Source organism: Bos javanicus, chromosome 14, assembly GCF_032452875.1.
Source record: "Bos javanicus breed banteng chromosome 14, ARS-OSU_banteng_1.0, whole genome shotgun sequence".
Classification (NCBI taxonomy): domain Eukaryota; kingdom Metazoa; phylum Chordata; class Mammalia; order Artiodactyla; family Bovidae; genus Bos; species Bos javanicus.
In genome coordinates this window covers 66,068,839-66,081,642 of record NC_083881.1, presented here as the reverse complement: position 1 = coordinate 66,081,642, position 12,804 = coordinate 66,068,839, and the positions used below count along the sequence as shown (strand labels likewise).

Here is a 12,804-nt window from a genome sequence, read left to right as displayed (position 1 = left end):
GCGCCGGAGCCACTTCCTGCTCGGTGTCCGGGCAAAGCGGGCGCGCCCGGGCCACCTGGTTCCCGCCCCCGCGCGGTGCCAGGTGCCCCAGGGGCCTTCCCGCGCTGCGGCCTCCCGGGCCGGGCCCCTCTGCGCGCGGGGTCGGGATGCGCTCAAGGCCAAAACGCTTCCAAGCCCAGGAGCGCCGAGTCAACACTTAAAACTAAAGTGAACAGGAGTGAAAGGAGACTTTCAATTCGGTACAGTCACTCAGTCGTGTCCGACTCTTTGCGACCCCATGGACCGCAGCAGCCAGGCCTCCCTGTCCATCACCAACTCCCAGAGTTTATTCAGACTCATGTCCATTGAGTCGGTGATGCCATCCAGCCATCTCATCCTCTGTCGTCCCCTTCTCCTCCTGCCTTCAATCTTTCCTAGCATCTGGGTCTTTTCCAGTGAGTCAGTTCTTCGCATCAGGTGGTCAAAGTATTGGAGTTTCAGCTTCAGCATCAATCCTTCCAGTGAATATTCAGGACTGATTTCCGTTAGGATAGACTGGTTGATCTCCTTGCTGTCCAAGGGACTCTCAAGAATCTTCTCCAACACCACAGTTCAAAAACATCAATTCTTTGGCGCTCAGCTTTCTTTATAGTCCAACTTTCACATCCATTCATGACTACTGGAAAAACCATAGCTTTGACTAGACAGACCTTTGTTGGTGAACCCAAAGCAGCCACCTTCTTCAGTAGCTGGCAATCCAGCTGTCTATCTCAGATGCAGTGTTTCTCACTTATGTTTTTAAAACTGTTTACATATGGAAAATTCAGGAGTTCCCAGCAAATGTTGTAAGCAACAGGAGAATAAAGATTGGAGAGATTACATCTCAGGGCCAACACTTGACTGAACCTTATCAAACTTCCTAGAAGGAAAGAAGGATTCTCCAGTGGTAGCTGGAAGACTCTGGTACATATCTGGGACTGGATGGGCTTCCCTCCGATGGAACCAGAAGAACTTGCTGGAAAGTTGCCAACCATTGCGTGTAACAGTTTAGGTTGGGAGATAATTCGTAATGGGCTTAAGGAACTCTAACCAGATGTTCTGGTTTTATCTGTATTCAAATAATACTGAGTTACTACATGTGATGTTAGGTCCCTCTGGCCTTGGGAACTCTATGATTCTCTATTGTTGCCCTGGAACTTGCGACTCTTTCATTGGCACAATGCTGAGTCTTCTTATATAAGGTGCTTTGACTGCCCTGACTTCATCAAAGATAGACCTATAAGAAGAGAGAATCGCTGCTTAGCAGGGAACTAGGAGAAGGTTTTCAGTGTTCCTTAGGGAAATGTGCAAATGAGAGAATAAAATGAGAAAAAAAATAATTTCAGATAGAAGAAGAACGGGACATCTCTGAAGTTGTCGTTTCCTGCTTCAGCGCTCAAAATATTCAGTGAACAGTTAATATGGTAGCTAACTATTTCCAATTTCGAGGCTCATTTATTTCCATTAAGTATCTGAAGGGAACAGTGTCTATTTTTAATATTTCCTATAACGTTATATTACTTTGTGCTGGGACTTTATTAATGTTCCTTTCGGTTGAGATGGTTTGGGGTACGAGTAACAGAATATCCAAGTAAAAGTGGCTTAAGCAATGACCATCTGTTATCTCCAGCGGGAGGGTGGCTCTGTGCGGTTCTATCACGTTGTCACCTCCATCTTTCTGCTCTGCCATCCCTGAGGTCTTGGCCTTGTGCTATTCGTGGTGGCAGCTCCAGACACTGCATGCAAACATGATCACATTTAGAAAAGAAGTGGGGCTTTTCTCCTTAGGCATCTTTTCGATAGACAGGAAAGCTTTTCCAGAATCCCCCCAGCTGCCTCCCCCTCTCCGATTCCATTAGCTAGGACTGGATCACATGGCAGGGAGGCTGGGAAAGTGACTGGTAGGCATTTCCAGCCTTGGGAGTGGAGGTGAGCCCTGCTGGTGAGGAAGGAGTGGGATGGGGTGGGAGGGCATCACTGGCAGAGCTTGGCACAACCATTCTATAGTGTATTCTATCAGCCAGATTGCAACAACTCATAGGGTCTGTAATGCGCAAACTAATAAATGGATCGTGTTACTTTCCTAACCTGCCCACTGCCACAATAAAGTTCACACTTCTTCAGTCTATCAGTAGGAGACCCTTTATGATCTGGCCCCCATTCTCTGCTACATTCAGCTCATTTTATTTTTGAAATAAAAAAATCATTTTCAGTTTCTTGGCATTTTTTTTTAAACCTTTACTTTTGGAGGATGATGGCACTTGGTGCAGAATAGGTATGATGTATATAGCCCGTGATGTGCTCTGCTCTAGAAGCCAAGATGTCCCTGCAGTTGCTGTGACTGTCCTAGCGTGTGGGGGTGGTTGAAACAAAGGATTCGTGACCAGCGCTCCTTCCCACACAGTTCACAAGGAGGCAGCAGGAATGCCTTGCGAGCTATTTTGGTCCCAGGAGTGTAGGCAGCGCCGGAGGCTGTTCCGGGCATTGTGATGGCCTGTGCCTCCTGCGGGGTTTCTTCGGGGGCTGTTCTGTTCACTTTACAAGATGCCAAAAGCCTTTGATCAACCTCCTGTCCTCAGCGCTGGAACAGTGGAGGTCTGCCTTCCTCAGTTAATTCAAAGGATTCCACTCTGGAGCCACATCATTTGAAGCTGGACTTCACTGTGAACTTAGCGAGCAGGGTTGCATTTTGCCCGCCTTGCCTAGGATCACTTGCTTATAGCCTCTACAAAATAGTTCTGTTTTTTTAATTCCCCTTTAGCATGAGTCAGTCAATGATAGTTTCACTAATGATGAATGTCTAAGGGGATGAGGTAGATATTAGGGTAAAGATTAATTCAGGTATCTTACATCATATACAAATGCCAGCCTCAGAGTAAATAATGAGAAAGGTAAATCTCTTAATTCTTTTGGACTCACCAGATGATCTCTACAGCTGACAGTATGAACAGTTTTTAAAATGCAAATGCTACAGGCAGATGGTCAGGTTCACATTCTTATTCCACCGCTGTGTTTACTGTGTGACAGTGATCACGTTGCTTAATTTCTCTGTGTCTTACATTCATCATCCATGAAAGGGAGTTAAGAGTACTGAAACATAGTAGTCAGTATGGAACTTCCCTGCTGGTCCAATGGTTAAGCCCTCAAGGCAAGGGGCCAGGTTCAACCCCTGGTCAGGCAACTAGATCCTGCATGCCACAACTAAGACCCAACAGAGCCAAATAAATAAATATATGCCACTCTTGAGCATCTATCCAGTGAAAAGCATGGTCTGAAGGGACACGTGCACCCCAGTGTTCATTGCAGCGCTGTTTACAATAGCCAAGACAAGGAAGCAACCTAAATGTCCATTGACAGAAGAATGGATAAGACTTAGAGAACTAACTTATGGTTACTGAGGGAAGGCGGAGGGAAGGGATGGTTAGGGAGTTTGGGATGGACATGTACACACTACTATGTTTAAAATAGACAGCCAACAAGGACCTACTGTATAGCACATAGACTTCTGCTCAATGTTATGTGGCAGCCTGGATGGGAGGGGAGTTTGGGGGAGAAGGGATACATGTGTATGTATGACTGTGTGGCTTTTCTGTGCACTTGAAACTATCACAACATTGTTAACCAGCTATACTCCAATATAAAATAAAAAGTCTAAATGAAAAACAAACACAGTAAAATCAAACCCCCAAGAAATCTTATAAAAAAGAAAGAAAGGACTCAGTAAGTGCTGGTGTTTACTATTACCTTGATGGTGGTTTGATCACTAAGTCGTGTCTGACTCTTGGTGAGTCCATGGACTGTAACCTACAGGGCTCCTCTGTCCATGGGAGTCTCCAGGCAAGGATACTGGAGTGGGTTGCCATTTCCTTCTTCAGGGATCTTCCCGACCCAGGAATCGAACCGAGGTCTCCTGCATTGCAGGTAGATTCTTTACTGACTGAGCTACAAGGGAAGCCCTACTATTACCTTGGGTACTACTATTACCTTAGGATGGTGAAGTATTCCTTAAACAAAGAGAAAAAAATGCAAACCACAGAGGAAAAAATTGATGCATACCATTAAGATAAAATTAAGAACTTTTATACATCAATAGACCATAAAGTATAAAAAGATAAGTCACAAACTAAGAACGTTTACTTGTTGCACATGTGATTGACAGATGATTCATATCCAGAAAATATAAATAACAGGTAAATAACAAAAAACGTCAGGCAGCCTCATGGAAAAACAGGCAAAAAATATAAATAGGCATTTTTCATGAGAAAATACAAATGACTCATAAACATATAAAATGCTTCCATCTCATCAATAATCAGGAAAGGGCAAGTTAAAATCCCAATAAGAACCATTTTATACCTGCTGGTTTGGCAAAAGAAAAATAAAATTTTTTAATTTACAAATTGTCTTGGTACATTTGGGAACACTACTGATTGTGTAGCTTATAAACAACAGAAATTTATTGCTCTTAATTTTGGAGACTGGAAGTCCAAGGTCAAGTAGCCAGCAAGGTCATATTCAGGGAAGCCCTCTTGCTGGTTCATGGCCAGCACCTTTTTGCTGTGCCCTCATATGGTGAATTGAAAGAGGCTAGGGATCCCTCTGGAGCCTTTTTATCAGGCATTAATCCCATTCATGAGGGTTCCTCTCCTAAAGCCTCACCTACTAATACTAGCCCCTTTTGAGGGGGTTGGATTTTAAATAAGAATTCTGGAAGGACACAAGCATTTAGACCAAATACTGGTGAAGATACGGAGCATCAGAAACTACTATTCATTGCTGATGCTATAGATACTGGAAATTGGACATTGTTTGGTAAAGACGAAGGTGCACGTATAAATTTCACTGTTATAAATATACCCCCGAGAAACTTCTGTGTGTGGATAGCAGAAATGTACAAGGATAACAGGACACTTTGTAATACCAAACCAGCAAACAAACCTGGAAGCAGCTCAAGTGTCTATCAACAGAATTAGTGGGCAAATGAACTTTGATACATTTATATGATGAAATACAATACATTGAGTACATCCATATGTGGGAAAATTTGAAGAAAAGCAAGGGAATGAAAAAATTTGGATAGTGGTTCAAAGGTATTGGCAATGTTCTATTTCTTAAACTGGGCACGGGCATTCATTTTATTATTAAAGATATACATTTATGTGTAATATGACACAACTTTCTATGTATGTTTTTATGTTTCTATGTATATTTTATAAATAATTCAGGAAAGCACACAGTTTTGTGGTCAAAGTTTCCAAAAGTTCAGGGTCCTTAGACCTGGATTTAAGTTCAGTCTTCTGCTCTTCATCAGTTACACGGTTTTGGACAAATTCTCTGGGATTCAGTTTCTTCATTCATAAAGCAAAAATAATAACATTTCTCTCAAAGACTGTTGCAAAAATTCAGTGGTAGGTAATGCTGGTGAAAAACATCTTTTAGTTCAGTTCAGTTCGCCAAACACTTTGTGCAGGAGCCAAGGACACAAGGATGAATGAAGCGTGGGCCCTGTCCCTGGGGCTTGCACTGTAGTGAGCAGATAGGCAGGGAAGCTGGTAAACTTGAATTAACCTCTGCCTGGAGCTAGGAAAGAGCAAAGAAGATGCACTCAGTTCAGCTCGGAAAGGCAGGTGCAAGCCTGAGATGGCTTCCTAGAGGGGGATGATGTCTGTTGGAATCCCGAAGGACGAGTTAGCCAAATGAATGAGAGAGGTGGGGGTGAGCAGGGCAGGAACAGCATAAGCAAAGGCCAGAAGCAAGAAACAGCATAGTTTGTATGTTTTCACATTAGTCTCAGGTTGGATGAGATGGACCCTAAAGTAAGGATAGAGAGACTGGCAGGGCCAGGAGATTCAGAATTTCACACGTTGGTTTATTAAAGTTGGACTTGATTCTTAATGGAAGCCATGGAGTAACTTTAGATAAGAAGCTGCAGGACAAGATTGGTGCTGTAAAAGATCCTCTGCTGGAAGGACAGGTGGAAAACGCCAGAGATAAAGAGATAAGTGAGAAGACTGCAATGGCTCAAGTGAGGATATATAGAAAGACTGGAGAGAAGCAGAGAGTTTAAGAAAAGTTTAGACATAAAAACCAGAGCAAACTGTTTATGGGGCAGAGGAGGAAGGCAGAGAGAAGAGCCTAGCTTGGGTGCTGGGTTCCAAGCCAGCACCATTGCTGATGCAAATTGGAAGGAAGAGCTGATTTAGGGGGAAAAGGGATGAGTTTGGTTTAAGTCAGAAACTTACTGAATTTGAGGTGCTTTGTGGGGCATCTGTGCAGAAAAGGGTGTACAGAGTTATCCCAAGATGCAAGGTGAGGTCAGGGCCAGGGAGATAGATTTGGGACTCACCAGCTTGCAGGTGAATGAGACTGACCAGGCGAGCACATGGCCTCCCCTTTTTAGCGTAGGGCTCAGCGCTGTTTGTCTGTAAAGGGCCAGGTAGTAACTGTTTCAGGTTTTGTGGACTCTGTGGCCACTATCATAACTATTTACTTCTGATATTATAGTGTGAAAGCAGCCACAGACAATACATAAGTGAGGGCATGGGGATGTGTTGCAATAAAGCTATTCACAAAAACAGCTGGCTGGCCAGATTTGGCCCATGAACAGTAGTTTGCTGATCCTTATTCTAGAGACAGAAGAGCTGAGTACAGAACACAAGGCCCAGAAGGACCACTTGAGAGGGAAGGGACTATATTTTCCAGGCCTCTTGGCATGTGAATGATAGAATACCAATTCAAATGGAAATTCAATAGCTCATAACTAATATCTGGGAAGCGGGGGATGGAGTCACACCACTGGGTCGAGGAACTTGATTTTTTGGGTGTATATTTCATCCTCAAATTTGCTTCACATGAGGGGGGCAGGGCCACAGCAGCTCCCAGCATCCATCTTTAGAGCCTGGGCTCAGAAAGGTAAAGGGAATGCCGCAGACTGACTATTGTTCCCAGTTCTTCATGCCCCTACACGCAGGGATATTTTTATGACACACCTGCAATTCTTCCCACAAGAGGTATCTTCCCAGTGATTGTGGATGTGGCCACATGACTTGCTTAGGGAGTGTGGACAGAGTCACAGTGTGACTGTTCTGGCCAAGGCTTGAAGAAACGTCAAATGTTTCTGCTTGCTTGGTGCCCTGTCCTGAGAAGAGTGTGTCCCAAGTAGCCACCGGTCCAGAGAGAATAAAGAAACCTGTGAAACATACCCAAAAGCAGCCTTTGCCACATCTGACTGTGGACTATTGGCAAGAAAACAAATAATGGGTGTCACAGGCCACTGAGATTTTGAGAGTGTTTGTTATGTAACAAAAGTGATTGGTTGAAGGTATTCCCTGCTGCTGCGGCTGCTGCTGCTGCTGCTAAGTTGCTTCAGTTGTGTCCAACTCTGTGCGACCCCATAGATGGCAGCCTACCAGGCTCCCCCATCCCTGGGATTCTCCAGGCAAGAATACTGGAGTGGGTCGCCATTTCCTTCTCCAATGCATGAAAGTGAAAAGTGAAAGTGAAGTTGCTCAGTCATGTCGGACTCTTAGCGACCCCATGGACTGCAGCTTACCAGGCTCCTCCATCCATGGGATTTTCCAGGTAAGAGTACTGGAGTCGGGCGCCATTACCTTCTCCAGAAGGTATTTCCAACCAGCTTCATTAGCAAATCCTGGCAAAAAACTCTGATTGGCCTGATTTGGGACACGTGACCCATCTCTGAACCAATCAGTGAGGACAGAGAGATTTGGTATTATGATTGGCCCACCTAGGTCACATGCCCATTCTTCAGGGAAGTGGGGCACTTACCAAGCTGAGGCGCAGGGATACTGAACAGAGGAGACCATGCTGAGGAGAACCAGCATAGAGTGGTGCCATGGAAACTCGGGCAAGAGAATAATAAAAACAGGGGTATGTGAATAATTCCATCAACAGCAAAGAGAACACCAAGACAACAAACAAAATGTGTTTCTTGGTTTTGGCAACGTGCACTTGTGCGTCCTCCGTTGCTCAGTCATGTTCAGCTCTTTGTGACCTCATGGACTGTAACCCACCAGGCTCCTCTGTCCATGGGATTCTCCAGGCAAGAATACTGGAGTGGGGTGCCATTTCCTCCTCCAAGGGAATCTTCCTGACCCAGGGATTGAACCTACATCTCCTGCGTCTCCTGCAGCGGCTAGCGGAGTCTTTGGTTTTGGCAATAACAACCAATAAAAGTCATTGGTGATCGATCTTTGCTTGAGCAGTTTCAATTGAGTATCAGATGACAGCCGGATTATAGCTCACAATAATGTTTCCGTCAACTCCAATCCACTATAGGAATGCTAGTTGTAACCAAAAAGGACCTTCGATAGGAGCAGGTTAGGAGTCTGTTAAGGGAGAGCTAGGAGTTTTATTTAATTGTGCATCACTTGGAAGCCACAGGAGGCTTAGGACAGGGATCATCCACACTCTACAAGACATGATTCTCAAGGTGTGAGAGGTATCTCGAGGGTGGAACCAGGCGGAAAGGTGGAGGCCCCGTCCCGGCTGGACCCTCAGGGCCTGTGGGCAGAACCAGACGTGAAGACAGGATCCAAGCAATAGGAAATTTAAAACAGCAGAGTTTAGTGAGAGATCAGGAGGAGGTGGTAGAGGCCAAGGGAGGGGAGGGCTGATAAGAGTCTCTGGTCCCAGGCCTGGAGAAACAGGAACACAGCCAGCCTTGTAACACAAGTATCCAACTGATGGAATGTTCATCCAGTGCCCACCCCTTCGGAGGAGTCTGACTTTATCTTGACTTCTTTTAAGACCTCTTTCCCAGCCCCACCGCATGCCCCGTCCTCCATATGCTCCCTGTCCCTCCTGCTTTCACTGATGTCGGACTCTATACAACTTCCCAAGGCTGTGTCCCCTCAGGCCTGGTCCCCAGCATCTCTCCCTCTGTCTCATCATAAATGGTAGCATCCCAGGTCCCATTCCTTTGCTCTCTACTTTCATCTGGGGATGAATCCATGCGAAGATATTAAAGTAACAGCTCTTCTTATTTTTTGCTTATTTGCTTTCTTAAATAGAGTCCTGGTAATGTGATGTCTTCATCCAAAAGAGTATTTCTGTCAAGGGAGTAAGAATTGGGGCTGTTGGAGGTGGGGCAGGCAGAATTTTCCTTCAAATCTTACCACAAGAAGAGCTGATTTTTCAGTTCAAGTTTGAAAACAGGATAAGAACCGCATCCCAGCTCAGCAGTCAGCATCATTCCCTCTTCTTCTACTGATGGGATGAGGCCCACCTACATGAGGGAGGGCAATCTGCTCTTCTCAGTTTACTGAATCAAATGATAATCTCACCCAGAGACCCTCAAAGGAATGCTTGACCAAATGCCTGCTTATTCTGTGGCCCAAATTGACACATGAAGTTAGATACCATATATAGCAGGCTCCGCAAGAAAGGGAATAAGAGAGACAGTCCTGTTTGCTTTTAAAACTGATAAAATGGCCTGCCGGCAGTGACAAATGTGGCAGGCAGAAGTTTCCCAGGCAGAAATTTGATTATTTCTACCATTTTCCTTTGGCCTGGAGTTTGATCTCTGTAGTAATCTGATTTGTAGGCCATTCTACCTGGATAGAATTTCTTTTCTGTCTTTGTCCTCCCCCTCTCCTCCTCCAGCAATGTTATCATCATTGTATTGTCCTTGTCATCAACATCCAAGGTTTCTTAAGTGCCTGCTGCTTACAGGGCTCTGTGGTAGGAAGAATTTTGGAATCCACAGGGGAAACTATATCTGTCCCTTGTTTTGAGTGGCTAAATGCCAGTTTAGGAGCCAGAATATGTACATAAAAGGTACAAATCAAGTATGAATTGGATAACTAAGTGCAACATGCAGGAGGATATTCATCTTAGACTGGAGGAGGGCATGGCAACCCACTCTAGTCTTCTTTCTTGGAGAATCCCATGGACAGAGGAGCCTGGTGGGCTACAGTCCACAGGGTCGCAAAGAGTCGGCCACAACTGAAGCAACTGAGCATGCGTAGGTTCATCTTAGATTCCAGAAAAAGGAGTGCTTAGCAGGCTGACCCGGAGAAGGCAATGGCACCCCACTCCAGTACTCTTGCCTGGAAAATCCCATGGATGGAGGAGCCTGGAAGGCTGAAGTCCATGGGGTCGCTGAGGGTTGGACATGACTGAGCGACTTCACTTTCACTTTTCACTTTCATGCATTGGAGAAGGAAATGGCAACCCACTCCAGTGTTCTTGCCTGGAGAATCCCAGAGACGGGGCAGCCTGCTGGGCTGCCATCTATGGGGTCGCACAGAGTCGGACATGACTGAAGTGACTAAGCAGCAGCAGCAGCAGCAGGCTGACCATGGTCTGGAATAGCTTCAAGGAGGTCATGATCCTTGGGCAGGGCCTGAGGGAAGAGTGTGACCAAAACGGGTGTTGGGAGGGAGAAAGACTATGTCAGGAGTACGGACCACCGGATGCAAGCGGAGAGTGCAGGTGTGGGCGGGGACCGACAGGGCGCAGCTTGATGCCTGGGGTGCAGCCTCCAGGAACAGCTTTAGGCCCAGCTTGCTCATTAAAATCTTTTGACTGTGTGTGAAGTTTTCCAGGATCAGCACAGAGTGTCGGCTGCATCTCCCGGAGGCGTCTCCTCCCGAACACGCCTTCTGAAACCAGCCCAGCAGGTCAAGCATTGAGGCTGCTGCATGGAGTGATACACACACCCTCTGCAAAGCCCTTCTCCTGGATTTGCACATGATTAAAAAGAAAGAAAAGCAATGAAAGCAAAAGCCTCGACTTGTTTTCGCAGGTGCAGTTGTGCTGGTTTTACACGGTCAGCCCAGTGTACCTGGGCCCGCATCACTGTAGGTTCTTAGTGAGTGCTTGGGGGATGGGACAGAAACCGTGTGAGCCGGGAGACAGTGCAGACTGTGCCTCCTGCAGCCAGTGAGGCGGCGCCCCCACCCTGAATCTCCCCCAGGCCTCCCTCAGTCCTCAGGAGGCAGTGTGGATTGCAGAGAGTCATCTTCTCTGAGAAACCACACAAGCTCCAGTTCTGCTCTGCCAGGAATCAGCTGCATGACCTTGGGCAAGTCATTTGAGTTCCCTCAGCCTCGTTTTCTCATCTGTGAAATCAGAGGTTTGGACTAGGTGACCGTGCAGAATGTTTCCAACTCTGAAGGATGAGTCCAGGAGAATTTTATCTTCCTTGGATTATAACAAATACCGTTTTTTTTTTTTTTTTCCTCTTCTGTCTACTTAGGGGAAGAGAGAGCCACTTGAGAAGGGACTAATCCGTCTCCCTGAGATGTCTTGGGATGTCTGACAGTCTCCAATCAAAGAGGGTTGGCTTTTACCTACCAGCCATGCTTAAAATAATATCTTGTATGGGTATTTTAGAGAGATGGAATATTTAGAGAACTTTAAATAAAGGAGAACTAAGATTCAATAATGCTATAATTGAGTAGCTCTGTGATCTTGGACAAGTTATCTCACTTTTCTGAGATTCAGTTTCCCTTTTTGTGGTGGTGCTAGTGGTAAAGAACCTGCCTGCCAATACAAGAGATGTAAAAGACGCAGGTTTGATCCCTGGGTCAGAGAGATCCCCTGGAGGAGGGCATGGCAACCCACTCCAGTATTCTTGCCTGGAGAATCCCATGGACAGAGGATCCCAGCGGATGACAGTCCATGGGGTCGCAAAGAGTCGGGCATGACTGAAGCGACTTAACACACAATAGGAATAATACGAACAATAGGAGCCACAGTTAAATATGTAAGCTAGGTCCTGAGAACAGTACCTCCACAGACTGAAGCCACGAGGGTGCCTGTAACTTGTGTGTTTGTGAGGTGATGAGGTGTGACGTACAGTGGTTAAAAGTGGGGCACCTGAGCAGGTGGGTCTGAGTTTCACTCTGCGCTTTGTCCCTTTTGTGTGGCCTTGGGCAAGTTATTTTCCTTCCCCAAGCCTCAGTTTCTTCCTCTTCATGGAAATAATAATAGTTCCTGCTGTGTAGGATTATTCATGAAGATTCAGGGAGACAAGGCATCGAAAGTGCTTAGCCCGCTTACAGAGTACACATTCAATAATTTAATCACAATAACAAATAACAATAGTAATAATAAATGTCGTGATCCCTCCTCCACTGGCTGTCCTCCAGGGATGGCAGTAGGGGAAGGAGAATCTCCTGAGTGGGGAGAGGGCCAAATCATGTGGCCAGATAGTACGTTTCATGAGCGTAGGGCCATGTCCATCTGGTTTATCCTGAAGCTCCAATGCCTAGCACAGTATGCTCGCATGTGGCAGTCACTGTGAAGAAAGCCTTTACTTATGGTGGAACCAACACAAACATGCTCATACATCATCCTACTTTTACAAGACATGGCTTAGCTGCCAAGCTTTCGGGTCTATTCTACCTCCTGCCTTAATGGCTTCACCCAGGAGGATGTTCAGAGATGTTTAGATCTCCTCTTAAGTCTAGACCAGCACTGTCCCAAAGAACTATAAGGCAAGACACACATGGGAATTTTAAAAATCTTAGTAGCTATGTGAAAAAAGTAAAAAGGAACAGGTGAAATTAATTTTAATAACACTTTATTTAGCCTACTATATACAATGATATTGAGGGCAGAAGGAGAAGAGGGCATCAGAGGATGAGATGGCTGCACGGCATCACTGATGCAATGGACATGAACTTGGGCAAACCGGGAGATGGTGAAAGACAGAGAGGCCTGGCATGCTGCGGTCCATAGGGTCGCAAAGAGTCAGACAAGACTGGGTGACTGAAAATCGACAACAACATGCAAAATATTACCATTTCAACACAGAGT

The 12,804-nt window shown here is 45.7% G+C and overlaps 1 long non-coding RNA gene across 1 annotated transcript; it reads left to right on the top strand.

Moving 5' to 3' along the window:
• Window positions 1-7,824: 7,824 nt before the first annotated feature.
• Window positions 7,825-11,425, top strand: LOC133260674 (uncharacterized). Its single transcript, XR_009740927.1, has 3 exons — window positions 7,825-7,908; window positions 10,579-10,786; window positions 11,240-11,425. It is a non-coding gene; the product is annotated as an uncharacterized LOC133260674 (long non-coding RNA).
• The last annotated feature ends 1,379 nt before the right edge of the window (window positions 11,426-12,804 follow it).